Here is a 25,755-nt window from a genome sequence, read left to right on the forward strand (position 1 = left end):
CAGGTCTGGATCCCAGTCTCAGTGCTCCAGGTCTGGATCCCGCTCTCAGTGCTCCGAGCCGGACACCAGTCTCAGTGCCCCGGGCCTGGACCCCAATCTCAGTGCTCCGAGCCAGGACCCCAGTCTCTGTGCTCCAGGTCTGGACCCCAGTCTCAGTGCTGCCGGTCTGGATCCCAGTCTCAGTGCTCCAGGTCAGGACCCCAGTCTCAGTGCTCCAGGTCTGGATCCCAGTATCAGTGCCCCAGGTATGGACCCCAGTCTCAGTGCTCCAGGTCTGGAACCCAGTCTCAGTGCTCCAGGCCTGGACCCCAGTCTCACTGCTCCAGTTCTGGACCCCAGTCTCAGTGCTCCAGGTCTGGATCCCAGTATCAGTGCCCCAGGTCTTGACCCCAGTCTCAGTGCTCCAGGTCTGGATCCCAGTCTCAGTGCTCCAGGCCTGGACCCCAGTCTCACTGCTCCAGTTCTGGACCCCAGTCTCAGTGCTCCAGACCTGGATCCCAGTCTCAGTGCTCCAGGTCTGGACCCAGCCTCAGTGCTGTGAGCCTGGACACCAGTCTGAGTGCTCCAGGTCTGGACCCCAGTCTCAGTGCTCCAGGCCTGGAGCCAGTCTCCGTGCTCCAGACCTGGATCGCTGTCTCAGTGCTCCAGGCCTGAATCACAGTCTCAGTGCTCTGAGCCTGGACCCAGTCTCAGTGCTCCAGGTCTCGACCCAGCCACAATGCTCTGAGCCTGGACCCCAGTCTCAGTGCTCCAGGTCTGGACCCCAGTCTCAGTGCTGCAGGTATGGACCACAGTCTCAGTGCTCCAGGTCTGGACCCCAGTCTCAGTGCTCCAGGCCTGGACCCAGTCTCAGTGCTCCAGGTCTGGACCCCGGTCTCAGTGCTCCAGGCATGGACCCAGCCTCAGTGCTCCGAGCCAGGACCCCAGTCTCTGTGCTCCAGGCCTGGATCCCAGTCTCAGTGCCCCAGGTATGGTCCCCAGTCTCAGTGTTCCAGGTCTGGATCCCAGTCTCAGTGCTCCAGGTCTGGATCCCAGTCTCAGTGCTCCAGGTCTGGACCCCAGTCTCAGTGCTGCAGGTCTGGACCCCAGTCTCAGTGCTCCAGGCTTGGATCTCAGTCTCAGTGCTCCAGGCCTGGATCCCAGTCTCAGTGCTCCGAGCCTGGACCCCAGTCTCAGTGATCCAGGCCCGGTCCCAGTCTCAGTGCTCCAGGCCTGAATCCCAGTCTCAGTGCTCCAGGTCTGGATCCCAGTCTCAGTGCTCCAGGTCTGGACCCCAGTCTCAGTGCTGCAGGTCTGGACCCCAGTCTCAGTGCTCCAGGTCTGGACCCCAGTCTCAGTGCTCCAGGCCTGGACCCTGTCTCAGTGCTCCAGGTCTGGACCCCAGTCTCAGTGCTCCAGGCCTGGACCCAGTCTCAGTGCTCTGAGCCAGGACCTCAGTCTCTGTGCTCCAGGCCTGGATCCCAGTCTCAGTGCCCCAGGTATGAACCCCAGTCTCAGTGCTCCAGGCCTAGACCCCAGTCTCAGTGCTGCCGGTCTGGATCCCAGTCTCAGTGCTCCAGGCTTGGATCCCAGTCTCAGTGCTCCAGGCCTGGATCCCAGTCTCAGTGCTCCAGGTCTGGATCCCAGTCTCAGTGTTCCGAGCCTGGACCCCAGTCTCAGTGGTCCAGGCCTGGACCCAGCCTCAGTGCTACGGGCCTGGACAACAGTCTCAGTGCTCCAGGGCTGGTCCCAGTCTCAGTGCTGCAGGTCTGGATCCCAGTCCGAGTTCTCGAAGTCTGGATCCCAGTCTCAGTGGTCCAGGTCTGGACGCCAGTCTCAGCCCTCCGGGGCTGGACCCCAGTCTCAGTGCTCCAGGCCTGAATCCCAGTCTCAGTGCTCCGGGCCTGGACCCCAGTCCCAGAGCTCCAGGCCTGAATCCCAGTCTCAGTGCTCCAGGTCTGGATCCCAGTCTCAGTGCTCCAGGTCTGGATCCCGCTCTCAGTGCTCCGAGCCGGACACCAGTCTCAGTGCCCCGGGCCTGGACCCCAATCTCAGTGCTCCGAGCCAGGACCCCAGTCTCTGTGCTCCTGGTCTGGACCCCAGTCTCAGTGCTGCCGGTCTGGATCCCAGTCTCAGTGCTCCAGGTCAGGACCCCAGTCTCAGTGCTCCAGGTCTGGATCCCAGTATCAGTGCCCCAGGTATGGACCCCAGTCTCAGTGCTCCAGGTCTGGAACCCAGTCTCAGTGCTCCAGGTCTGGATCCCAGTCTCAGTGCTCCAGGCCTGGATCCCAGTCTCAGTGCACCGAGCCTGGACCCCAGTCTCAGAGGTCCAGGCCTGGACCCAGCCTCAGTGCTCCGGGCCTGGACCCCAGTCTCAGTGCTCCAGGTCTGGACCCCAGTTTCAGTGCTCCAGGCCTTGTCCCAGTCACAGTGCTGCAGGTCTGGATCCCAGTCCGAGTTCTCGAAGTCTGGATCCCAGTCTCAGTGGTCCAGGCCTGGACCCCGGTCTCAGTGCTCCAGGTCTGGATCCCAGCCTCAGTGCTCCTGGTCTGGACCCCAGTCTCAGTGCTCAAGGTCTGGACCCGAGTCTCAGTGCTCCGAGCCGGACACCAGTCTCAGTGCTCCGGGCCTGGAGCCCAGTCTCAGTGCTCCGGGCCTGGACTCCAGTCTCAGTGCTCCAGGCCTTGTCCCAGTCTCAGTGCTGCAGGTCTGGATCCCAGTCCGAGTTCTCGAAGTCTGGATCCCAGTCTCAGTGGTCCAGGCCTGGACCCCAGTCTCAGTGCTTCAGGACTGGACCCCGGTCTCAGTGCTCCAGGTCTGGATCCCAGCCTAGGTGCTCCTGGTCTGGACCCCAGTCTCAGTGCTCCAGGTCTGGACCCCAGTCTCAGTGCTCCGAGCCGGACACTAGTCTCAGTGCTCCGGGCCTGGACCCCAGTCTCAGTGCTCCGAGCCAGGACCCCAGTCTCTGTGCTCCAGGTCTGGACCCTAGACTCAGTGCTGCCGGTCTGGATCCCAGTCTCAGTGCTCCAGGTCTGGACCCCAGTCTCAGTGCTCCAGGTTTGGATCCCAGTCTCAGTGCCTCAGGTATGGACCCCAGTCTCAGTGCTCCAGGCCTAGACCCCAGTCTCAGTGCTCCAGGTCTGGATCCCAGTCTCTGTGCTCCAGGTCTGGATCCCAGTCTCAGTGCTCCAGGTCTGGACCCCAGTCTCAGTGCTGCAGGTCTGGACCCCAGTCTCAGTGCTCCATGTCTGGACCCCAGTCTCAGTGCTCCAGGCCTGGACCCTGTCTCAGTGCTCCAGGTCTGGACCCCAGTCTCAGTGCTCCAGGCCTGGACCCAGTCTCAGTGCTCCGAGCCAGGACCTCAGTCTCTGTGCTCCAGGCCTGGATCCCAGTCTCAGTGCCCCAGGTATGGACCCCAGTCTCAGTGCTCCAGGCCTAGACCCCAGTCTCAGTGCTGCCGGTCTGGATCCCAGTCTCGGTGCTCCAGGTCTGGATCCCAGTCTCAGTGCTCCAGGTCTGGACCCCAGTCTCAGTGCTGCAGGTCTGGACCCCAGTCTCAGTGCTCCAGGCTTGGATCCCAGTCTCAGTTCTCCAGGCCTGGATCCCAGTCTCAGTGCTCCAGGTCTGGATCCCAGTCTCAGTGCTCCGAGCCTGGACCCCAGTCTCAGTGGTCCAGGCCTGGACCCAGCCTCAGTGCTACGGGCCTGGAAACCAGTCTCAGTGCTCCAGGCCTGGACCCAATCTCAGTGCTCCGTGTCTGAATCCCAGTCTCAGTGCTCCGTGTCTGGACCCTGGTCTCAATGCTCCAGGTCTGGTTCCCAGTCTCTGTGCTCCTGGTCTGGACCCCAGTCTCAGTGCTGCCGGTCTGGATCCGAGTCTCAGTGCTCCAGGTCAGGACCCCAGTCTCAGTGCTCCAGGTCTGGATCCCAGTATCAGTGCCCCAGGTATGGACCCCAGTCTCAGTGCTCCAGGTCTGGAACCCAGTCTCAATGCTCCAGGTCTGGATCCCAGTCTCAGTGCTCCAGGCCTGGATCCCAGTCTCAGTGCACCGAGCCTGGACCCCAGTCTCAGAGGTCCAGGCCTGGACCCAGCCTCAGTGCTCCGGGCCTGGACCCCAGTCTCAGTGCTCCAGGTCTGGACCCCAGTCTCAGTGCTCCAGGCCTTGTCCCAGTCACAGTGCTGCAGGTCTGGATCCCAGTCCGAGTTCTCGAAGTCTGGATCCCAGTCTCAGTGGTCCAGGCCTGGACCCCGGTCTCAGTGCTCCAGGTCTGGATCCCAGCCTCAGTGCTCCTGGTCTGGACTCCAGCCTCAGTGCTCCTGGTCTGGACCCCAGTCTCAGTGCTCCAGGTCTGGATCCCAGTCTCAATGCCCCAGGTATGGACCCCAGTCTCAGTGCTCCAGGTCTGGATCCCAGTCTCAGTGCTCCAGGTCTGGACCCCAGTCTCAGTGCTCCAGGTCTGGACCCCAGTCTCAGTGCTGCAGGTCTGGACCCCAGTCTCAGTGCTCCAGGACTGGACCCCAGTCTCAGTGCTCCAGGCCAGGACCCCAGTCTCAGTGCTCCAGGCCTGGACCCCAGTCACAGTGCTCCAGGCCTGGACCCAGTCTCAGTGCTCCAGGCCTTGATCCCAGTCTCAGTGCTCCAGACCTGGATCCCAGTCTCAGTGCTCCAGGTCTGGATCCCAGTCTCAGTGCTCCAGGTCTGGATCCCAGTCTCAGTGCTCCAGGCCTTGATCCCAGTCTCAGTGCTCCAGACCTGGACCCCAGTCTCAGTGCTCCAGGCCTGTAGCCAGTCTCCGTGCTCCAGGTCTGGATCCCAGTCTCAGTGCTCCAGGCCTGAATCACATTCTCAGTGCTCTGAGCCTGGACCCAGTCTCAGTGCTCCAGGCCTGGACCCCAGTCTCAGTGCTCCAGGTCTGGATCCCAGTCTCAGTGCTCCAGGTCTGGACCCCAGTCCCAGGTCTGGACACCAGTCTGAGTGCTCCAGGTCTTGACCCCAGTCTCAGTGCTCCAGGTCTGGATCCCAGTCTCAGTGCTCCAGGCCTGGACCCCAGTCTCACTGCTCCAGTTCTGGACCCCAGTCTCAGTGCTCCAGACCTGGATCCCAGTCTCAGTGCTCCAGGTCTGGACCCAGCCTCAGTGCTGTGAGCCTGGACACCAGTCTGAGTGCTCCAGGTCTGGACCCCAGTCTCAGTGCTCCAGGCCTGGAGCCAGTCTCCGTGCTCCAGACCTGGATCGCTGTCTCAGTGCTCCAGGCCTGAATCACAGTCTCAGTGCTCTGAGCCTGGACCCAGTCTCAGTGCTCCAGGTCTCGACCCAGCCACAATGCTCTGAGCCTGGACCCCAGTCTCAGTGCTCCAGGTCTGGACCCCAGTCTCAGTGCTGCAGGTATGGACCACAGTCTCAGTGCTCCAGGTCTGGACCCCAGTCTCAGTGCTCCAGGCCTGGACCCAGTCTCAGTGCTCCAGGTCTGGACCCCGGTCTCAGTGCTCCAGGCATGGACCCAGCCTCAGTGCTCCGAGCCAGGACCCCAGTCTCTGTGCTCCAGGCCTGGATCCCAGTCTCAGTGCCCCAGGTATGGTCCCCAGTCTCAGTGTTCCAGGTCTGGATCCCAGTCTCAGTGCTCCAGGTCTGGATCCCAGTCTCAGTGCTCCAGGTCTGGACCCCAGTCTCAGTGCTGCAGGTCTGGACCCCAGTCTCAGTGCTCCAGGCTTGGATCTCAGTCTCAGTGCTCCAGGCCTGGATCCCAGTCTCAGTGCTCCGAGCCTGGACCCCAGTCTCAGTGATCCAGGCCCGGTCCCAGTCTCAGTGCTGCAGGCCTGGATCCCAGTCCGAGTTCACGAAGTCAGGATCCCAGTCTCAGTGGTCCAGGCCTGGACCCCAGTCTCAGTGCTCCGGGTCTGGACCCCAGTCTCAGTGCTCCAGGCCTAGACCCCAGTCTCAGTGCCCCAGGTATGGACCCCAGTCTCAGTGCTCCAGGTCTGGATCCCAGTCTCAGTGGGCCAGGCCTGGACCCCAGTCTCAGTGCTCCGGGCCTGGACCCCTGTCTCAGTGCTCCAGGCCTGAATCCCAGTCACAGTGCTCCGGGCCTGGATCCCAGTCTCTGTGCTCCAGGTCTGGATCCTAGCCTCAGTGCTCCTGGTCTGGACCCCAGTCTCAGAGCTCCAGGCCTGAATCCCAGTCTCAGTGCTCCAGGTCTGGATCCCAGTCTCAGTGCTCCAGGTCTGGACCCCAGTCTCAGTGCTCCAGATCTGGACCCCAGTCTCAGTGCTCCAGGTCTTGACCCCAGTCTCAGTGCTGCAGGTCAGGATCCCAGTCTCAGTGCTCCAAGCCTGGACCCCAGTCTCACTGCTCCAGTTCTGGACCCCAGTCTCAGTGCTCCAGACCTGGATCCCAGTCTCGGTGCTCCAGGTCTGGACCCAGCCTCAGTGCTGTGAGCCTGGACCCCTGTCTCAGTGCTCCAGGCCTGGATCCCAGTCTCAGTGCTCCAGGTCTGGACCCCAGTCTCAGTGCTCCAGGCCTGGAGCCAGACTCCGTGCTCCAGACCTGGATCCCTGTCTCAGTGCTACAGGCCTGAATCACAGTCTCAGTGCTCTGAGCCTGGACCCAGTCTCAGTGCTCCAGGTCTCGACCCAGCCACAATGATCTGAGCCTGGACCCCAGTCTCAGTGCTCCAGGTCTCGACCCCAGTCTCAGTGCTGCAGGTCTGGATCCCAGTCTCAGTGCTCCAGGTCTGGACCCCAGTCTCAGTGCTGCAGGTATGGACCCCAGTCTCAGTGCTCCAGGTCTGGACCCCAGTCTCAGTGCTCCAGGCCTGGACCCAGTCTCAGTGCTCCAGGTCTGGACCCCAGTCTCAGTGCTCCAGGCCTGGACTCAGTCTCAGTGCTCCAGGCCTGGATCCCAGTCTCAGTGCTCCATGTCTGGATCCCAGTCTCAGTGCTCCAGGTCTGGACCCCATCTCAGTGCTCCAGGTCTGGACCCCAGTCTCAGTTCTCCAGGCCTGGACCCAGTCTCAGTGCTTCGAGACAGGAGCCCAGTCTCTGTGCTCCAGGCCTGGATCCCAGTCTCAGTGCCCCAGGTATGGTCCCCAGTCTCAGTGCTCCAGGCCTTGTCCCAGTCTCAGTGCTGCAGGTCTGGATCCCAGTCCGAGTTCTCGAAGTCTGGATCCCAGTCTCAGTGGTCCAGGCCTGGACCCCAGTCTCAGTGCTTCAGGACTGGACCCCGGTCTCAGTGCTCCAGGTCTGGATCCCAGCCTAGGTGCTCCTGGTCTGGACCCCAGTCTCAGTGCTCCAGGTCTGGACCCCAGTCTCAGTGCTCCGAGCCGGACACTAGTCTCAGTGCTCCGGGCCTGGACCCCAGTCTCAGTGCTCCGAGCCAGGACCCCAGTCTCTGTGCTCCAGGTCTGGACCCTAGACTCAGTGCTGCCGGTCTGGATCCCAGTCTCAGTGCTCCAGGTCTGGACCCCAGTCTCAGTGCTCCAGGTTTGGATCCCAGTCTCAGTGCCTCAGGTATGGACCCCAGTCTCAGTGCTCCAGGCCTAGACCCCAGTCTCAGTGCTCCAGGTCTGGATCCCAGTCTCTGTGCTCCAGGTCTGGATCCCAGTCTCAGTGCTCCAGGTCTGGACCCCAGTCTCAGTGCTGCAGGTCTGGACCCCAGTCTCAGTGCTCCATGTCTGGACCCCAGTCTCAGTGCTCCAGGCCTGGACCCTGTCTCAGTGCTCCAGGTCTGGACCCCAGTCTCAGTGCTCCAGGCCTGGACCCAGTCTCAGTGCTCCGAGCCAGGACCTCAGTCTCTGTGCTCCAGGCCTGGATCCCAGTCTCAGTGCCCCAGGTATGGACCCCAGTCTCAGTGCTCCAGGCCTAGACCCCAGTCTCAGTGCTGCCGGTCTGGATCCCAGTCTCGGTGCTCCAGGTCTGGATCCCAGTCTCAGTGCTCCAGGTCTGGACCCCAGTCTCAGTGCTGCAGGTCTGGACCCCAGTCTCAGTGCTCCAGGCTTGGATCCCAGTCTCAGTTCTCCAGGCCTGGATCCCAGTCTCAGTGCTCCAGGTCTGGATCCCAGTCTCAGTGCTCCGAGCCTGGACCCCAGTCTCAGTGGTCCAGGCCTGGACCCAGCCTCAGTGCTACGGGCCTGGAAACCAGTCTCAGTGCTCCAGGCCTGGACCCAATCTCAGTGCTCCGTGTCTGAATCCCAGTCTCAGTGCTCCGTGTCTGGACCCTGGTCTCAATGCTCCAGGTCTGGTTCCCAGTCTCTGTGCTCCTGGTCTGGACCCCAGTCTCAGTGCTGCCGGTCTGGATCCGAGTCTCAGTGCTCCAGGTCAGGACCCCAGTCTCAGTGCTCCAGGTCTGGATCCCAGTATCAGTGCCCCAGGTATGGACCCCAGTCTCAGTGCTCCAGGTCTGGAACCCAGTCTCAATGCTCCAGGTCTGGATCCCAGTCTCAGTGCTCCAGGCCTGGATCCCAGTCTCAGTGCACCGAGCCTGGACCCCAGTCTCAGAGGTCCAGGCCTGGACCCAGCCTCAGTGCTCCGGGCCTGGACCCCAGTCTCAGTGCTCCAGGTCTGGACCCCAGTCTCAGTGCTCCAGGCCTTGTCCCAGTCACAGTGCTGCAGGTCTGGATCCCAGTCCGAGTTCTCGAAGTCTGGATCCCAGTCTCAGTGGTCCAGGCCTGGACCCCGGTCTCAGTGCTCCAGGTCTGGATCCCAGCCTCAGTGCTCCTGGTCTGGACTCCAGCCTCAGTGCTCCTGGTCTGGACCCCAGTCTCAGTGCTCCAGGTCTGGATCCCAGTCTCAATGCCCCAGGTATGGACCCCAGTCTCAGTGCTCCAGGTCTGGATCCCAGTCTCAGTGCTCCAGGTCTGGACCCCAGTCTCAGTGCTCCAGGTCTGGACCCCAGTCTCAGTGCTGCAGGTCTGGACCCCAGTCTCAGTGCTCCAGGACTGGACCCCAGTCTCAGTGCTCCAGGCCAGGACCCCAGTCTCAGTGCTCCAGGCCTGGACCCCAGTCTCAGTGCTCCAGGCCTGGACCCAGTCTCAGTGCTCCAGGCCTTGATCCCAGTCTCAGTGCTCCAGACCTGGATCCCAGTCTCAGTGCTCCAGGTCTGGATCCCAGTCTCAGTGCTCCAGGTCTGGATCCCAGTCTCAGTGCTCCAGGCCTTGATCCCAGTCTCAGTGCTCCAGACCTGGACCCCAGTCTCAGTGCTCCAGGCCTGTAGCCAGTCTCCGTGCTCCAGGTCTGGATCCCAGTCTCAGTGCTCCAGGCCTGAATCACATTCTCAGTGCTCTGAGCCTGGACCCAGTCTCAGTGCTCCAGGCCTGGACCCCAGTCTCAGTGCTCCAGGTCTGGATCCCAGTCTCAGTGCTCCAGGTCTGGACCCCAGTCCCAGGTCTGGACACCAGTCTGAGTGCTCCAGGTCTTGACCCCAGTCTCAGTGCTCCAGGTCTGGATCCCAGTCTCAGTGCTCCAGGCCTGGACCCCAGTCTCACTGCTCCAGTTCTGGACCCCAGTCTCAGTGCTCCAGACCTGGATCCCAGTCTCAGTGCTCCAGGTCTGGACCCAGCCTCAGTGCTGTGAGCCTGGACACCAGTCTGAGTGCTCCAGGTCTGGACCCCAGTCTCAGTGCTCCAGGCCTGGAGCCAGTCTCCGTGCTCCAGACCTGGATCGCTGTCTCAGTGCTCCAGGCCTGAATCACAGTCTCAGTGCTCTGAGCCTGGACCCAGTCTCAGTGCTCCAGGTCTCGACCCAGCCACAATGCTCTGAGCCTGGACCCCAGTCTCAGTGCTCCAGGTCTGGACCCCAGTCTCAGTGCTGCAGGTATGGACCACAGTCTCAGTGCTCCAGGTCTGGACCCCAGTCTCAGTGCTCCAGGCCTGGACCCAGTCTCAGTGCTCCAGGTCTGGACCCCGGTCTCAGTGCTCCAGGCATGGACCCAGCCTCAGTGCTCCGAGCCAGGACCCCAGTCTCTGTGCTCCAGGCCTGGATCCCAGTCTCAGTGCCCCAGGTATGGTCCCCAGTCTCAGTGTTCCAGGTCTGGATCCCAGTCTCAGTGCTCCAGGTCTGGATCCCAGTCTCAGTGCTCCAGGTCTGGACCCCAGTCTCAGTGCTGCAGGTCTGGACCCCAGTCTCAGTGCTCCAGGCTTGGATCTCAGTCTCAGTGCTCCAGGCCTGGATCCCAGTCTCAGTGCTCCGAGCCTGGACCCCAGTCTCAGTGATCCAGGCCCGGTCCCAGTCTCAGTGCTGCAGGCCTGGATCCCAGTCCGAGTTCACGAAGTCAGGATCCCAGTCTCAGTGGTCCAGGCCTGGACCCCAGTCTCAGTGCTCCGGGTCTGGACCCCAGTCTCAGTGCTCCAGGCCTAGACCCCAGTCTCAGTGCCCCAGGTATGGACCCCAGTCTCAGTGCTCCAGGTCTGGATCCCAGTCTCAGTGGGCCAGGCCTGGACCCCAGTCTCAGTGCTCCGGGCCTGGACCCCTGTCTCAGTGCTCCAGGCCTGAATCCCAGTCACAGTGCTCCGGGCCTGGATCCCAGTCTCTGTGCTCCAGGTCTGGATCCTAGCCTCAGTGCTCCTGGTCTGGACCCCAGTCTCAGAGCTCCAGGCCTGAATCCCAGTCTCAGTGCTCCAGGTCTGGATCCCAGTCTCAGTGCTCCAGGTCTGGACCCCAGTCTCAGTGCTCCAGATCTGGACCCCAGTCTCAGTGCTCCAGGTCTTGACCCCAGTCTCAGTGCTGCAGGTCAGGATCCCAGTCTCAGTGCTCCAAGCCTGGACCCCAGTCTCACTGCTCCAGTTCTGGACCCCAGTCTCAGTGCTCCAGACCTGGATCCCAGTCTCGGTGCTCCAGGTCTGGACCCAGCCTCAGTGCTGTGAGCCTGGACCCCTGTCTCAGTGCTCCAGGCCTGGATCCCAGTCTCAGTGCTCCAGGTCTGGACCCCAGTCTCAGTGCTCCAGGCCTGGAGCCAGACTCCGTGCTCCAGACCTGGATCCCTGTCTCAGTGCTACAGGCCTGAATCACAGTCTCAGTGCTCTGAGCCTGGACCCAGTCTCAGTGCTCCAGGTCTCGACCCAGCCACAATGATCTGAGCCTGGACCCCAGTCTCAGTGCTCCAGGTCTCGACCCCAGTCTCAGTGCTGCAGGTCTGGATCCCAGTCTCAGTGCTCCAGGTCTGGACCCCAGTCTCAGTGCTGCAGGTATGGACCCCAGTCTCAGTGCTCCAGGTCTGGACCCCAGTCTCAGTGCTCCAGGCCTGGACCCAGTCTCAGTGCTCCAGGTCTGGACCCCAGTCTCAGTGCTCCAGGCCTGGACTCAGTCTCAGTGCTCCAGGCCTGGATCCCAGTCTCAGTGCTCCATGTCTGGATCCCAGTCTCAGTGCTCCAGGTCTGGACCCCATCTCAGTGCTCCAGGTCTGGACCCCAGTCTCAGTTCTCCAGGCCTGGACCCAGTCTCAGTGCTTCGAGACAGGAGCCCAGTCTCTGTGCTCCAGGCCTGGATCCCAGTCTCAGTGCCCCAGGTATGGTCCCCAGTCTCAGTGCTCCAGGCCTCGACCCCAGTCTCAGTGCCCCAGGTATGGAACCCAGTCTCAGAGCTCCAGGTCTGGATCCCAGTCTCAGTGCTCCAGGTCTGGATCCCAGTCTCAGTGATCCAGGTCTGGACCCCAGTCTCAGTGCTGCAGGTCTGGACCCCAGCCTCAGTGCTCCAGGCCTGGACCCCAGTCTCAGTGCTGCAGGCCTGGACCCCAGTCTCAGTGCTCCAGGACTGGACCCCATCTCAGTGCTCCAGGTCTGGATCCCAGTCTCAGTGCTCCAGGCCTGGAGCCCAGTCTCAGTGCTCCAGGCCTGGACCCCAGTCTCAGTGCTGCAGGCCTGGACCCCAGTCTCAGTGCTCCAGGTCTGGACCCCAGTCTCAGTGCTCCAGGCCTGGATCCCAGTCTCAGTGCTCCAGGTCTGGACCCCAGACTCAGTGCTCCAGGCCTCGATTCCAGACTCAGTGCTCCAGGTCTGGACCCCTGTGCCAGTGCTCCAGGTCAGGACACAGCCTCAGTGCTCTGAGCCTGGACCCCAGACTCAGTACTCCAGGTCTGGATCGCAGTCTCAGTGCTCCAGGTCTGGATCCCAGTCTCAGTGCTCCAGGTCTGGACCCCATTCTCAGTGCTCCAGGTCTGGACCCCCGTCTCAGTGCTCCAGGTCAGGACACAGCCTCAGTGCTCTGAGTCTGGATCCCAGTCGCAGTGCTCCGAACCTGGACCACCGTCGCAGTGCTCCAGGTCAGGACCCAGCCTCAATGCTCCAGGTCAGGACCCAGTCTCTGTGCTCCAGGTCTGGATCCCAGTCTCAGTGCTCCAGGCCTGGATCCCAGTCTCAGTGCTCCAGGTCTGGACACCAGTCTCAGTGCTCCAGGTCTGCACTCCAGTCTCAGTGCTCCAGGCCTGGATCCCAGTTTCAGTGCTCCAGAACTGGATCCCAGTCTCAGTGCTCCAGGTCTGGATCCCAGTCTCAGTGCTCCAGGCCTGGATCCCAGTCTCAGTGCTCCAGGTCTGGATCCCAGTCTCAGTGCTCCAGGTCTGGATCCCAGTCTCAGTGCTCCAGGTCTGGATCCCAGTCTCAGTGCTCCAGGTCTGGATCCCAGTCTCAGTGCTCCAGGTCTGGATCCCAGTCTCAGTGCTCCAGGTCTGGATCCCAGTCTCAGTGCTCCAGGTCTGGATCCCAGTCTCAGTGCTCCAGGTCTGGATCCCAGTCTCAGTGCTCCAGGCCTGGAGCCAGTCTCCGTGCTCCAGACCTGGATCGCTGTCTCAGTGCTCCAGGCCTGAATCACAGTCTCAGTGCTCTGAGCCTGGACCCAGTCTCAGTGCTCCAGGTCTCGACCCAGCCACAATGCTCTGAGCCTGGACCCCAGTCTCAGTGCTCCAGGTCTGGACCCCAGTCTCAGTGCTGCAGGTATGGACCACAGTCTCAGTGCTCCAGGTCTGGACCCCAGTCTCAGTGCTCCAGGCCTGGACCCAGTCTCAGTGCTCCAGGTCTGGACGGTCTCAGTGCTCCAGGCATGGACCCAGCCTCAGTGCTCCGAGCCAGGACCCCAGTCTCTGTGCTCCAGGCCTGGATCCCAGTCTCAGTGCCCCAGGTATGGTCCCCAGTCTCAGTGTTCCAGGTCTGGATCCCAGTCTCAGTGCTCCAGGTCTGGATCCCAGTCTCAGTGCTCCAGGTCTGGACCCCAGTCTCAGTGCTGCAGGTCTGGACCCCAGTCTCAGTGCTCCAGGCTTGGATCTCAGTCTCAGTGCTCCAGGCCTGGATCCCAGTCTCAGTGCTCCATGTCTGGATCCCAGTCTCAGTGCTCCGAGCCTGGACCCCAGTCTCAGTGATCCAGGCCCGGTCCCAGTCTCAGTGCTGCAGGCCTGGATCCCAGTCCGAGTTCACGAAGTCAGGATCCCAGTCTCAGTGGTCCAGGCCTGGACCCCAGTCTCAGTGCTCCGGGTCTGGACCCCAGTCTCAGTGCTCCAGGCCTAGACCCCAGTCTCAGTGCCCCAGGTATGGACCCCAGTCTCAGTGCTCCAGGTCTGGATCCCAGTCTCAGTGGGCCAGGCCTGGACCCCAGTCTCAGTGCTCCGGGCCTGGACCCCAGTCTCAGTGCTCCAGGCCTGAATCCCAGTCACAGTGCTCCGGGCCTGGATCCCAGTCTCTGTGCTCCAGGTCTGGATCCTAGCCTCAGTGCTCCTGGTCTGGACCCCAGTCTCAGAGCTCCAGGCCTGAATCCCAGTCTCAGTGCTCCAGGTCTGGATCCCAGTCTCAGTGCTCCAGGTCTGGACCCCTTTCTCAGTGCTCCAGATCTGGACCCCAGTCTCAGTGCTCCAGGTCTTGACCCCAGTCTCAGTGCTCCAGGTCAGGATCCCAGTCTCAGTGCTCCAAGCCTGGACCCCAGTCTCACTGCTCCAGTTCTGGACCCCAGTCTCAGTGCTCCAGACCTGGATCCCAGTCTCGGTGCTCCAGGTCTGGACCCAGCCTCAGTGCTGTGAGCCTGGACCCCTGTCTCAGTGCTCCAGGCCTGGATCCCAGTCTCAGTGCTCCAGGTCTGGACCCCAGTCTCAGTGCTCCAGGCCTGGAGCCAGACTCCGTGCTCCAGACCTGGATCCCTGTCTCAGTGCTACAGGCCTGAATCACAGTCTCAGTGCTCTGAGCCTGGACCCAGTCTCAGTGCTCCAGGTCTCGACCCAGCCACAATGCTCTGAGCCTGGACCCCAGTCTCAGTGCTCCAGGTCTCGACCCCAGTCTCAGTGCTGCAGGTCTGGATCCCAGTCTCAGTGCTCCAGGTCTGGACCCCAGTCTCAGTGCTGCAGGTATGGACCCCAGTCTCAGTGCTCCAGGTCTGGACCCCAGTCTCAGTGCTCCAGGCCTGGACCCAGTCTCAGTGCTCCAGGTCTGGACCCCAGTCTCAGTGCTCCAGGCCTGGACTCAGTCTCAGTGCTCCATGCCTGGATCCCAGTCTCAGTGCTCCATGTCTGGATCCCAGTCTCAGTGCTCCAGGTCTGGACCCCATCTCAGTGCTCCAGGTCTGGACCCCAGTCTCAGTTCTCCAGGCCTGGACCCAGTCTCAGTGCTTCGAGACAGGAGCCCAGTCTCTGTGCTCCAGGCCTGGATCCCAGTCTCAGTGCCCCAGGTATGGTCCCCAGTCTCAGTGCTCCAGGCCTCGACCCCAGTCTCAGTGCCCCAGGTATGGAACCCAGTCTCAGAGCTCCAGGTCTGGATCCCAGTCTCAGTGCTCCAGGTCTGGATCCCAGTCTCAGTGATCCAGGTCTGGACCCCAGTCTCAGTGCTGCAGGTCTGGACCCCAGCCTCAGTGCTCCAGGCCTGGACCCCAGTCTCAGTGCTGCAGGCCTGGACCCCAGTCTCAGTGCTCCAGGTCTGGACCCCATCTCAGTGCTCCAGGTCTGGATCCCAGTCTCAGTGCTCCAGGCCTGGAGCCCAGTCTCAGTGCTCCAGGCCTGGACCCCAGTCTCAGTGCTGCAGGCCTGGACCCCAGTCTCAGTGCTCCAGGTCTGGACCCCAGTCTCAGTGCTCCAGGCCTGGATCCCAGTCTCAGTGCTCCAGGTCTGGACCCCAGACTTAGTGCTCCAGGCCTCGATTCCAGACTCAGTGCTCCAGGTCTGGACCCCTGTGTCAGTGCTCCAGGTCAGGACACAGCCTCAGTGCTCTGAGCCTGGACCCCAGACTCAGTACTCCAGGTCTGGATCGCAGTCTCAGTGCTCCAGGTCTGGATCCCAGTCTCAGTGCTCCAGGTCTGGACCCCATTCTCAGTGCTCCAGGTCTGGACCCCCGTCTCAGTGCTCCAGGTCAGGACACAGCCTCAGTGCTCTGAGTCTGGATCCCAGTCGCAGTGCTCCGAACCTGGACCACCGTCGCAGTGCTCCAGGTCAGGACCCAGCCTCAATGCTCCAGGTCAGGACCCAGTCTCTGTGCTCCAGGTCTGGATCCCAGTCTCAGTGCTCCAGGCCTGGATCCCAGTCTCAGTGCTCCAGGTCTGGACACCAGTCTCAGTGCTCCAGGTCTGCACTCCAGTCTCAGTGCTCCAGGCCTGGATCCCAGTTTCAGTGCTCCAGAACTGGATCCCAGTCTCAGTGCTCCAGGTCTGGATCCCAGTCTCAGTGCTCCAGGCCTGGATCCCAGTCTCAGTGCTCCAGGTCTGGATCCCAGTCTCAGTGCTCCAGGTCTGGATCCCAGTCTCAGTGCTCCAGGTCTGGATCCCAGTCTCAGTGCTCCAGGTCTGGATCCCAGTCTCAGTGCTCCAGGTCTGGATCCCAGTCTCAGTGCTCCAGGTCTGGATCCCAGTCTCAGTGCTCCAGGTCTGGATCCCAGTCTCAGTGCTCCAGGTCTGGATCCCAGTCTCAGTGCTCCAGGCCTGGATCCCAGTCTCAGTGCTCCGAGCCTGGACCCCAGTCTCAGTGGTCCAGGCCTGGACCCAGCCTCAGTGCTCCAGGTCTGGATCCCAGTCTCAGTGCGCCAGGTCTGGATCCCAGTTTAAGTGCTCCAGGTCTGGATCCCAGTCTCAGTGCTCCAGGTCTGGATCCCAGTCTCAGTGCTCCAGTCCTGGATCCCAGTCTCAGTGGTCCAGGCCTGGACCCCAGTCTCAGTGCTTCGGGACTGGACACCGGTCTCAGTGCTCCAGGTCTGGATCCCAGCCTCAGTGCTCCAGGTCTTGATCCCAGTCTCAGTGCTCTGAGTCTGGACACAGTCTCAGTGCTCCAGGCCTGGACCCCAGCCTCAGTGCACCAGGCCTGTAGCCAGTCTCCGTGCTCCAGTTCTGGATCCCAGTCTCAGTGCTCCAGGTCTGGATCCAGCCTCAGTGCTCTGAGCCTGGACCCCAGACTCAGTGCTCCAGGTCTGGATCCCAGTCTCAGTGCTCCAGGTCTGGACCCCAGTCTCAGTGCTCCGGGCCTGGACCCAGCCTCAGTGCTGTGAGCCTGGACCCCAGACTCAGTGCTCCAGGTCTGGATCCCAGTCTCAGTGCTCCAGGTCTGGACCCCAGTCTCAGTGCTCCAGGTCTGGACCCAGCCTCAGTGCTCTGAGCCTGGACCCCAGACTCAGTGCTCCAGGTCTGGATCCCAGTCTCAGTGCTCCAGATCTGGAGCCCAGTCTCAGTGCTCCAGGTCTGGACCCAGCCTCAGTGCTGTGAGCCTGGACCCCAGACTCAGTGCTCCAGGTCTGGATCCCAGTATCAGTGCTCCAGGTCTGGACCCCAGTCTCAGTGCTCCAGACCTGGACCCCAGTCTCAGTGCTCCAGGTCTGGATCCCAGCCTCAGTGCTCCAGGCCTGAATCACATTCTCAGTGCTCTGAGCCTGGACCCAGTCTCAGTGCTCCAGGTCTGGACCCAGCCACAATGCTCTGAGCCTGGACCCCAGTCTCAGTGCTCCAGGCCTGGACCCCAGTCTCAGTGCTCCAGGTCTGGACCCAGCCTCAATGCTCTGAGCCTGGACCCCAGTCTCAGTGCTCCAGGCCTGGACCCCAGTCTCAGTGCTCCAGGCCTGGACCCCAGTCTCAGTGCTCCAGGTCTGGACCCCAGTCTCAGTGCTCCAGGTCTTGACCCCAGTCTCACTGCTCCAGGTCTGGATCCCGTCTCAGTGCTCCAGGCCTGGACCCCAGTCTCACTGCTCCAGTTCTGGACCCCAGTCTCAGTGCTCCAGACCTGGATCCCAGTCTCAGTGCTCCAGGTCTGGACCCAGCCTCAGTGCTGTGAGCCTGGACCCCTGTCTCAGTGCTCCAGGCCTGGATCCCAGTCTCAGTGCACCAGGTCTGGACCCCAGTCTCAGTGCTCCAGGCCTGGAGCCAGTCTCCGTGCTCCAGACCTGGATCCCTGTCTCAGTGCTCCAGGCCTGAATCACAGTCTCAGTGCTCTGAGCCTGTACCCAGTCTCAGTGCTCCAGGTCTCGACCCCAGTCTCAGTGCTGCAGGTCTGGATCCCAGTCTCAGTGCTCCAGGTCTCGACCCCAGTCTCAGTGCTGCAGGTCTGGATCCCAGTCTCAGTGCTCCAGGTCTGGACCCCAGTCTCAGTGCTGCAGGTATGGACCCCAGTCTCAGTGCTCCAGGTCTGGACCCCAGTCTCAGTGCTCCAGGCCTGGACCCAGTCTCAGTGCTCCAGGTCTGGACCCCAGTCTCAGTGCTCCAGGCCTGGACCCCAGTCTCTGTGCTCCAGGCCTGGATCCCAGTCTCAGTGCCCCAGGTATGGTCCCCAGTCTCAGTGCTCCAGGTCTGGATCCCAGTCTCAGTGCTCCAGGTCTGGACCCCAGTCTCAGTGCTCCAGGTCTGGACCCCAGTCTCAGTGCTCCAGGTCTTGACCCCAGTCTCAGTGCTCCAGGTCTGGATCCCAGTCTCAGTGCTCCAAGCGTGGACCCCAGTCTCACTGCTCCAGTTCTGGAACCCAGTCTCAGTGCTCCAGACCTGGATCCCAGTCTCAGTGCTCCAGGTCTGGACCCAGCCTCAGTGACCTGAGCCTGGACCCAGTCTCAGTGCTCCAGGTTCCGACCCAGCCACAATGCTCTGAGCCTGGACCCCTGTCTCAGTGCTCCAGGTCTCGACCCCAGTCTCAGTGCTGCAGGTCTGGATCCCAGACTCAGTGCTCCAGGTCTGGACCCCAGTCTCAGTGCTGCAGGTAGGGACCCCAGTCTCAGTGCTCCAGGTCTGGACCCCAGTCTCAGTGCTCCAGGCCTGGACCCAGACTCAGTGCTCCAGGCCTGGATCCCAGTCTCAGTGCCCCAGGTATGGTCCCCAGTCTCAGTGCTCCAGGCCTCGACCCCAGTCTCAGTGCCCCAGGTATGGACCCCAGTCTCAGTGCTCCAGGTCTGGATCCCAGTCTCAGTGCTCCAGGTCTGGATCCCAGTCTCAGTGATCCAGGTCTGGACCCCAGTCTCAGTGCTGCAGGTCTGGACCCCAGCCTCAGTGCTCCAGGCTTGGATCTCAGTCTCAGTGCTCCAGGCCTGGATCCCAGTCTCAGTGCTCCATGTCTGGATCCCAGTCTCAGTGCTCCGAGCCTGGACCCCAGTCTCAGTGATCCAGGCCCGGTCCCGGTCTCAGTGCTGCAGGTCTGGATCCCAGTCCGAGTTCACGAAGTCAGGATCCCAGTCTCAGTGCTCCAGGCCTGGACCCCAGTCTCAGTGCTCCAGGTCTGGATCCCAGTCTCAGTGCTCCAGGTCTGGATCCCAGTCTCCGTGCTCCAGGTCTGGATCCCAGTCTCAGTGCCCCAGGTATGGACCCCAGTCTCCGTGCTCCAGGTCTGTACCCCAGTCTCAGTGCTCCTGGCCCGGCCACTGTCTCAGTGCTGCAGGTCTGGATCACAGTCCGTGTTCTCGAAGTCTGGATCCCAGTTTCAGTGGGCCAGGCCTGGACCCCAGTCTCAGTGCTCCAGGTCTGGATCCCAGTCTCAGTGCTACAGGTCTGGATCCCAGTCTCAGTGATCCAGGTCTGGACCCCAGTCTCAGTGCTGCAGGTCTGGACCCCAGTCTCAGTGCTCCAGGCTTGGAACCCAGTTTCAGTGCTCGGGGCCTGGACCCCAGTCTCTGTGCTCCAGGTCTGGATCATAGCCTCAGTGCTCCTGGTCTGGACCCCAGTCTCAGAGCTCCAGGCCTGAATCCCAGTCTCAGTGCTCCAGGTCTGGATCCCAGTCTCAGTGCTCCAGGTCTGGATCCCACTCTCAGTGCTCCGAGCCGGACACCAGTCTCAGTGCTCCGGGCCTGGAACCCAGTCTCAGTGCTCCGAGCCAGGACCCCAGTCTCTGTGCTCCTGGTCTGGACCCCAGTCTTAGTGCCCCAGGTATGGACCCCAATCTCAGTGCTCCAGGCCTAGCCCCCAGTCTCAGTGCCCCAGGTATGACACCAGTCTCATTGCTCCAGGTCTGGATCCCAGTCTCAGTGCTACAGGCCTGGATCCCAGTCTCAGTGATCCAGGTCTGGACCCCAGTCTCAGTGCTGCAGGTCTGGACCCCAGTCTCAGTGCTCCAGGCTTGGAACCCAGTTTCAGTGCTCCAGGTCTGGATCCCAGTCTCAGTGCTCCAGGTCTTGATCCCAGTCTCAGTGCTCCAGATCGAGACCCCAGTCTCAGTGCTCCAGGTCTGGACCCCAGTCTCAGTGCTCCAGGTCTGGACCCCAGTCTCAGTGCTCCAGGTCTGGACCCCAGTCTCAGTGCTCCAGGTCTGGACCCCAGTCTCAGTGCTCCAGGCCTGGACCCAGTCTCAGTTCTCTGAGCCTGGACCCCAGTCTCAGTGCTCTAGGCCTGGACCCCAGTCTCAGTGCTCCAGGTCTGGAACTCAGTCTCAATGCTCCATGTCTGGATCCCAGTCACAGTGCTCCAGGCCTGGACCCAGTCTCAGTGCTCTTAGCCTGGACCCCACTCTCAGTGCTCCAGGTCTGGACCCCAGTCTCTGTGCTCCAGGTTTGGACCACAGTCTCAGTGCTCCAGGTCTGGACCCCAGTCTCTGTGCTCCAGGCCTGGACCCCAGTCTCAGTGCTCTGAGCCTGGAACCCAGTCTCAATGCCCCAGGTCTGGATCCCAGTCTCAGTGCTCCAGGTTTGGATCCCAGTCTCACTGCTCCAGGTCTGGAGCCCCGTCTCAGTGCTCTGAGCCAGGACCCCAGTCTCACTGCTCCAGGTCTGGATCCCAGTCTCAGTGCTCCAGGTATGGACCCCATCTCAGTGCTCCAGGTCTGGATCCCAGTCTCAGTGCTCTAGGCCTGGAGCCCAGTCTCAGTGCTCCAGGCCTGGACCCCAGTCTCAGTGCTGCAGGCCTGGACCCCAGTCTCAGTGCTCCAGGTCTGGACCCCAGTCTCAGTGCTCCAGGCCTGGATCCCAGTCTCAGTGCTCCAGGTCTGGACCCCAGACTCAGTGCTCCAGGCCTCGATTCCAGACTCAGTGCTCCAGGTCTGGACCCCCGTGTCAGTGCTCCAGGTCAGGACACAGCCTCAGTGCTCTGAGCCTGGACCCCAGACTCAGTACTCCAGGTCTGGATCGCAGTCTCAGTGCTCCAGGTCTGGATCCCAGTCTCAGTGCTCCAGGTCTGGACCCCATTCTCAGTGCTCCAGGTCTGGACCCCCGTCTCAGTGCTCCAGGTCAGGACACAGCCTCAGTGCTCTGAGTCTGGATACCAGTCGCAGTGCTCCGAACCTGGACCACCGTCGCAGTGCTCCAGGTCAGGACCCAGCCTCAATGCTCCAGGTCAGGACCCAGTCTCTGTGCTCCAGGTCTGGAGCCCAGTCTCAGTGCTCCAGGCCTGGATCCCAGTCTCAGTGCTCCAGGTCTGGACACCAGTCTCAGTGCTCCAGGACTGCACTCCAGTCTCATTGCTCCAGGCCTGGATCCCAGTTTCAGTGCTCCAGATCTGGATCCCAGTCTCAGTGCTCCAGGCTTGGATCCCAGTCTCAGTTCTCCAGGTCTGGATCCCAGTCTCAGTGCTCCAGGTCTGGATCCCAGTCTCAGTGCTCCAGGTCTGGATCCCAGTCTCAGTGGTCCAGGCCTGGACCCAGCCTCAGTGCTCCAGGTCTGGATCCCAGTCTCAGTGCTCCAGGTCTGGATCCCAGTTTCAGTGCTCCAGGTCTGGATCCCAGTCTCAGTGCTCCAGGTCTGGATCCCAGTCTCAGTGCTCCAGGCCTGAATCCCAGTCACAGTGCTCCGGGCCTGGACCCCAGTCTCTGTGCTCCAGGTCTGGATCCTAGCCTCAGTGGTCCTGGTCTGGACCCCAGTCTCAAAGCTCCATGCCTGAATCCAAGTCTCAGTGCTCCAGGTCTGGATCCCAGTCTCAGTGCTCCAGGTCTGGATCCCACTCTCAGTGCTCCGAGCCGGACACCAGTCTCAGTTCTCCGGGCCTGGAACCCAGTCTCAGTGCTCCGAGCCAGGACCCCAGGCTCTGTGCTCCTGGTCTGGACCCCAGTCACAGTGCTGCCGGTCTGGATCCCAATCTCAGTGCTCCAGGTCTGGACCCCAGTCTCAGTGCTCCAGGCCTAGACCCCAGTCTCAGTGCCCCAGGTATGACACCAGTCTCAGTCCTCCAGGTCTGGATCCCAGTCTCAGTGCTGCAGGTATGGACCCCAGTCTCAGTGCTCCAGGTCTGGACCCCAGTCTCAGTGCTCCAGGCCTGGACCCAGACTCAGTGCTCCAGGCCTGGATCCCAGTCTCAGTGCCCCAGGTATGGTCCCCAGTCTCAGTGCTCCAGGCCTCGACCCCAGTCTCAGTGCCCCAGGTATGGACCCCAGTCTCAGTGCTCCAGGTCTGGATCCCAGTCTCAGTGCTCCAGGTCTGGATTCCAGTCTCAGTGATCCAGGTCTGGACCCCAGTCTCAGTGCTGCAGGTCTGGACCCCAGCCTCAGTGCTCCAGGCTTCGATCTCAGTCTCAGTGCTCCAGGCCTGGATCCCAGTCTCAGTGCTCCATGTCTGGATCCCAGTCTCAGTGCTCCGAGCCTGGACCCCAGTCTCAGTGATCCAGGCCCGGTCCCGGTCTCAGTGCTGCAGGTCTGGATCCCAGTCCGAGTTCACAAAGTCAGGATCCCAGTCTCAGTGGTCCAGGCCTGGATCCCAGTCTCAGTGCTCCGGGCCTGGACCCCAGTCTCAGTGCTCCAGGCCTGGACCCCAGTCTCAGTGCTCCAGGTCTGGATCCCAGTCTCAGTGCTCCAGGTCTGGATCCCAGTCTCCGTGCTCCAGGTCTGGATCCCAGTCTCAGTGCCCCAGGTATGGACCCCAGTCTCCGTGCTCCAGGTCTGTACCCCAGTCTCAGTGCTCCTGGCCCGGCCCCTGTCTCAGTGCTGCAGGTCTGGATCACAGTCCGTGTTCTCGAAGTCTGGATCCCAGTTTCAGTGGGCCAGGCCTGGACCCCAGTCTCAGTGCTCCAGTTCTGGATCCCAGTCTCAGTGCTACAGGTCTGGATCCCAGTCTCAGTGATCCAGGTCTGGACCCCAGTCTCAGTGCTGCAGGTCTGGACCCCAGTCTCAGTGCTCCAGACTTGGAACCCAGTTTCAGTGCTCGGGGCCTGGACCCCAGTCTCTGTGCTCCAGGTCTGGATCATAGCCTCAGTGCTCCAGGTCTGGATCCCAGTCTCAGTGCTCCAGGTCTGGATCCCACTCTCAGTGCTCCGAGCCGGACACCAGTCTCAGTGCTCCGGGCCTGGAACCCAGTCTCAGTGCTCCGAGCCAGGACCCCAGTCTCTGTGCTCCTGGTCTGGACCCCAGTCTTAGTGCCCCAGGTATGGACCCCAATCTCAGTGCTCCAGGCCTAGCCCCCAGTCTCAGTGCCCCAGGTATGACACCAGTCTCAGTGCTCCAGGTCTGGATCCCAGTCTCAGTGCTACAGGTCTGGATCCCAGTCTCAGTGATCCAGGTCTGGACCCCAGTCTCAGTGCTGCAGGTCTGGACCCCAGTCTCAGTGCTCCAGGCTTGGAACCCAGTTTCAGTGCTCCAGGTCTGGATCCCAGTCTCAGTGCTCCAGGTCTTGATCCCAGTCTCAGTGCTCCAGATCGAGACCCCAGTCTCAGTGCTCCAGGTCTGGACCCCAGTCTCAGTGCTCCAGATATGGACCCCAGTCTCAGTGCTCCAGGTCTGGACCCCAGTCTCAGTGCTCCAGGTCTGGACCCCAGTCTCAGTGCTCCAGGCCTGGACCCAGTCTCAGTTCTCTGAGCCTGGACCCCAGTCTCAGTGCTCTAGGCCTGGACCCCAGTCTCAGTGCTCCAGGTCTGGAACTCAGTCTCAATGCTCCATGTCTGGATCCCAGTCACAGTGCTCCAGGCCTGGACCCAGTCTCAGTGCTCTTAGCCTGGACCCCAGCCTCAGTGCTCCAGGTCTGGACCCCTGTCTCTGTGCTCCAGGTTTGGACCACAGTCTCAGTGCTCCAAGTCTGGACCCCAGTCTCTGTGCTCCAGGTCTGGACACCAGTCTCAGTGCTCCGGGCTTGGACCCAGTCTCAGTGCTCTGAGCCTGGTTCGCAGTCTCTGTGCTCCAGGTCTGGACCCCAGTCTGGGTGCTCCGGGCCTGGTCCCCAGTCTCCGTGCTCCAGGCCTGGACCCCAGTCTCAGTGCTCTGAGCCTGGAACCCAGTCTCAATGCCCCAGGTCTGGATCCCAGTCTCAGTGCTCCAGGTTTGGATCCCAGTCTCACTGCTCCAGGTCTGGAGCCCCGTCTCAGTGCTCTGAGCCAGGACCCCAGTCTCACTGCTCCAGGTCTGGATCCCAGTCTCAGTGCTCCAGTTATGGACCCCATCTCAGTGCTCCAGGTCTGGATCCCAGTCTCAGTGCTCTAGGCCTGGAGCCCAGTCTCAGTGCTCCAGGCCTGGACCCCAGTCTCAGTGCTGCAGGCCTGGACCCCAGTCTCAGTGCTCCAGGTCTGGACCCCAGTCTCAGTGCTCCAGGCCTGGATCCCAGTCTCAGTGCTCCAGGTCTGGACCCCAGACTCAGTGCTCCAGGCCTCGATTCCAGACTCAGTGCTCCAGGTCTGGACCCCCGTGTCAGTGCTCCAGGTCAGGACACAGCCTCAGTGCTCTGAGCCTGGACCCCAGACTCAGTACTCCAGGTCTGGATCGCAGTCTCAGTGCTCCAGGTCTGGATCCCAGTCTCAGTGCTCCAGGTCTGGACCCCATTCTCAGTGCTCCAGGTCTGGACCCCCGTCTCAGTGCTCCAGGTCAGGACACAGCCTCAGTGCTCTGAGTCTGGATACCAGTCGCAGTGCTCCGAACCTGGACCACCGTCGCAGTGCTCCAGGTCAGGACCCAGCCTCAATGCTCCAGGTCAGGACCCAGTCTCTGTGCTCCAGGTCTGGAGCCCAGTCTCAGTGCTCCAGGCCTGGATCCCAGTCTCAGTGCTCCAGGTCTGGACACCAGTCTCAGTGCTCCAGGTCTGCACTCCAGTCTCATTGCTCCAGGCCTGGATCCCAGTTTCAGTGCTCAAGATCTGGATCCCAGTCTCAGTGCTCCAGGTCTGGATCCCAGTCTCAGTGCTCCAGGCTTGGATCCCAGTCTCAGTTCTCCAGGTCTGGATCCCAGTCTCAGTGCTCCAGGTCTGGATCCCAGTCTCAGTGCTCCAGGTCTGGATCCCAGTCTCAGTGGTCCAGGCCTGGACCCAGCCTCAGTGCTCCAGGTCTGGATCCCAGTCTCAGTGCTCCAGGTCTGGATCCCAGTTTCAGTGCTCCAGGTCTGGATCCCAGTCTCAGTGCTCCAGGTCTGGATCCCAGTCTCAGTGCTCCAGGCCTGAATCCCAGTCACAGTGCTCCGGGCCTGGACCCCAGTCTCTGTGCTCCAGGTCTGGATCCTAGCCTCAGTGGTCCTGGTCTGGACCCCAGTCTCAAAGCTCCAGGCCTGAATCCAAGTCTCAGTGCTCCAGGTCTGGATCCCAGTCTCAGTGCTCCAGGTCTGGATCCCACTCTCAGTGCTCCGAGCCGGACACCAGTCTCAGTTCTCCGGGCCTGGAACCCAGTCTCAGTGCTCCGAGCCAGGACCCCAGGCTCTGTGCTCCTGGTCTGGACCCCAGTCACAGTGCTGCCGGTCTGGATCCCAATCTCAGTGCTCCAGGTCTGGACCCCAGTCGCAGTGCTCCAGGTCTGGATCCCAGTCTCAGTGCCCCAGGTATGGACCCCAGTCTCAGTGCTCCAGGCCTAGACCCCAGTCTCAGTGCCCCAGGTATGACACCAGTCTCAGTGCTCCAGGTCTGGATCCCAGTCTCAGTGCTCCAGGTCTGGATCCCAGTCTCAGTGCTCCAGGTCTGGACCCCAGTCTCAGTGCTGCAGGTCTGGACCCCAGTCTCAGTGCTCCAGACTTGGATCCCAGTCTCAGTGCTCCAGGTCTGGATCTCAGTATCAGTGCTCCAGGTCTTGATCCCAGTCTCAGTGCTCCAGATCTGGACCCCAGTCTCAGTGCTCCAGGTCTGGATCCCAGTCTCAGTGCTCCAGGTCTGGACCCCTGTCTCAGAGCTCCAGGTCTGGACACCAGTCTGAGTGCTCCAGTTCTGGACCCCATTCTCAGTGCTCCAGGTCTGGACACCAGTCTCAGTGCTCCAGGCCTGGAGCCAGTCTCCGTGCTCCAGACCTGGACCCCAGTCTCAGTGCTCCAGGTCTGGATCCCAGTCTCATTGCTCCATGTCTGGACCCCAGTTTCAGTGCTCCAGATCTGGACCACAGTCTCAGTGCTCCAGGTCTAGACCCAGCCTCAATGCTCTGAGCCTGGACCCCAGTCTCAGTCCTCCAGGTCTGGAACCCAGTCTCAGTGCTCCAGGTCTGGAGCCCAGTCTCAGTGCTCTGAGCCTGGACCCAATCTCAGTGCTCCGTGTCTGAATCCCAGTCTCAGTGC

Source organism: Scyliorhinus torazame, chromosome 3, assembly GCF_047496885.1.
Source record: "Scyliorhinus torazame isolate Kashiwa2021f chromosome 3, sScyTor2.1, whole genome shotgun sequence".
Lineage (NCBI taxonomy): Eukaryota > Metazoa > Chordata > Chondrichthyes > Carcharhiniformes > Scyliorhinidae > Scyliorhinus > Scyliorhinus torazame.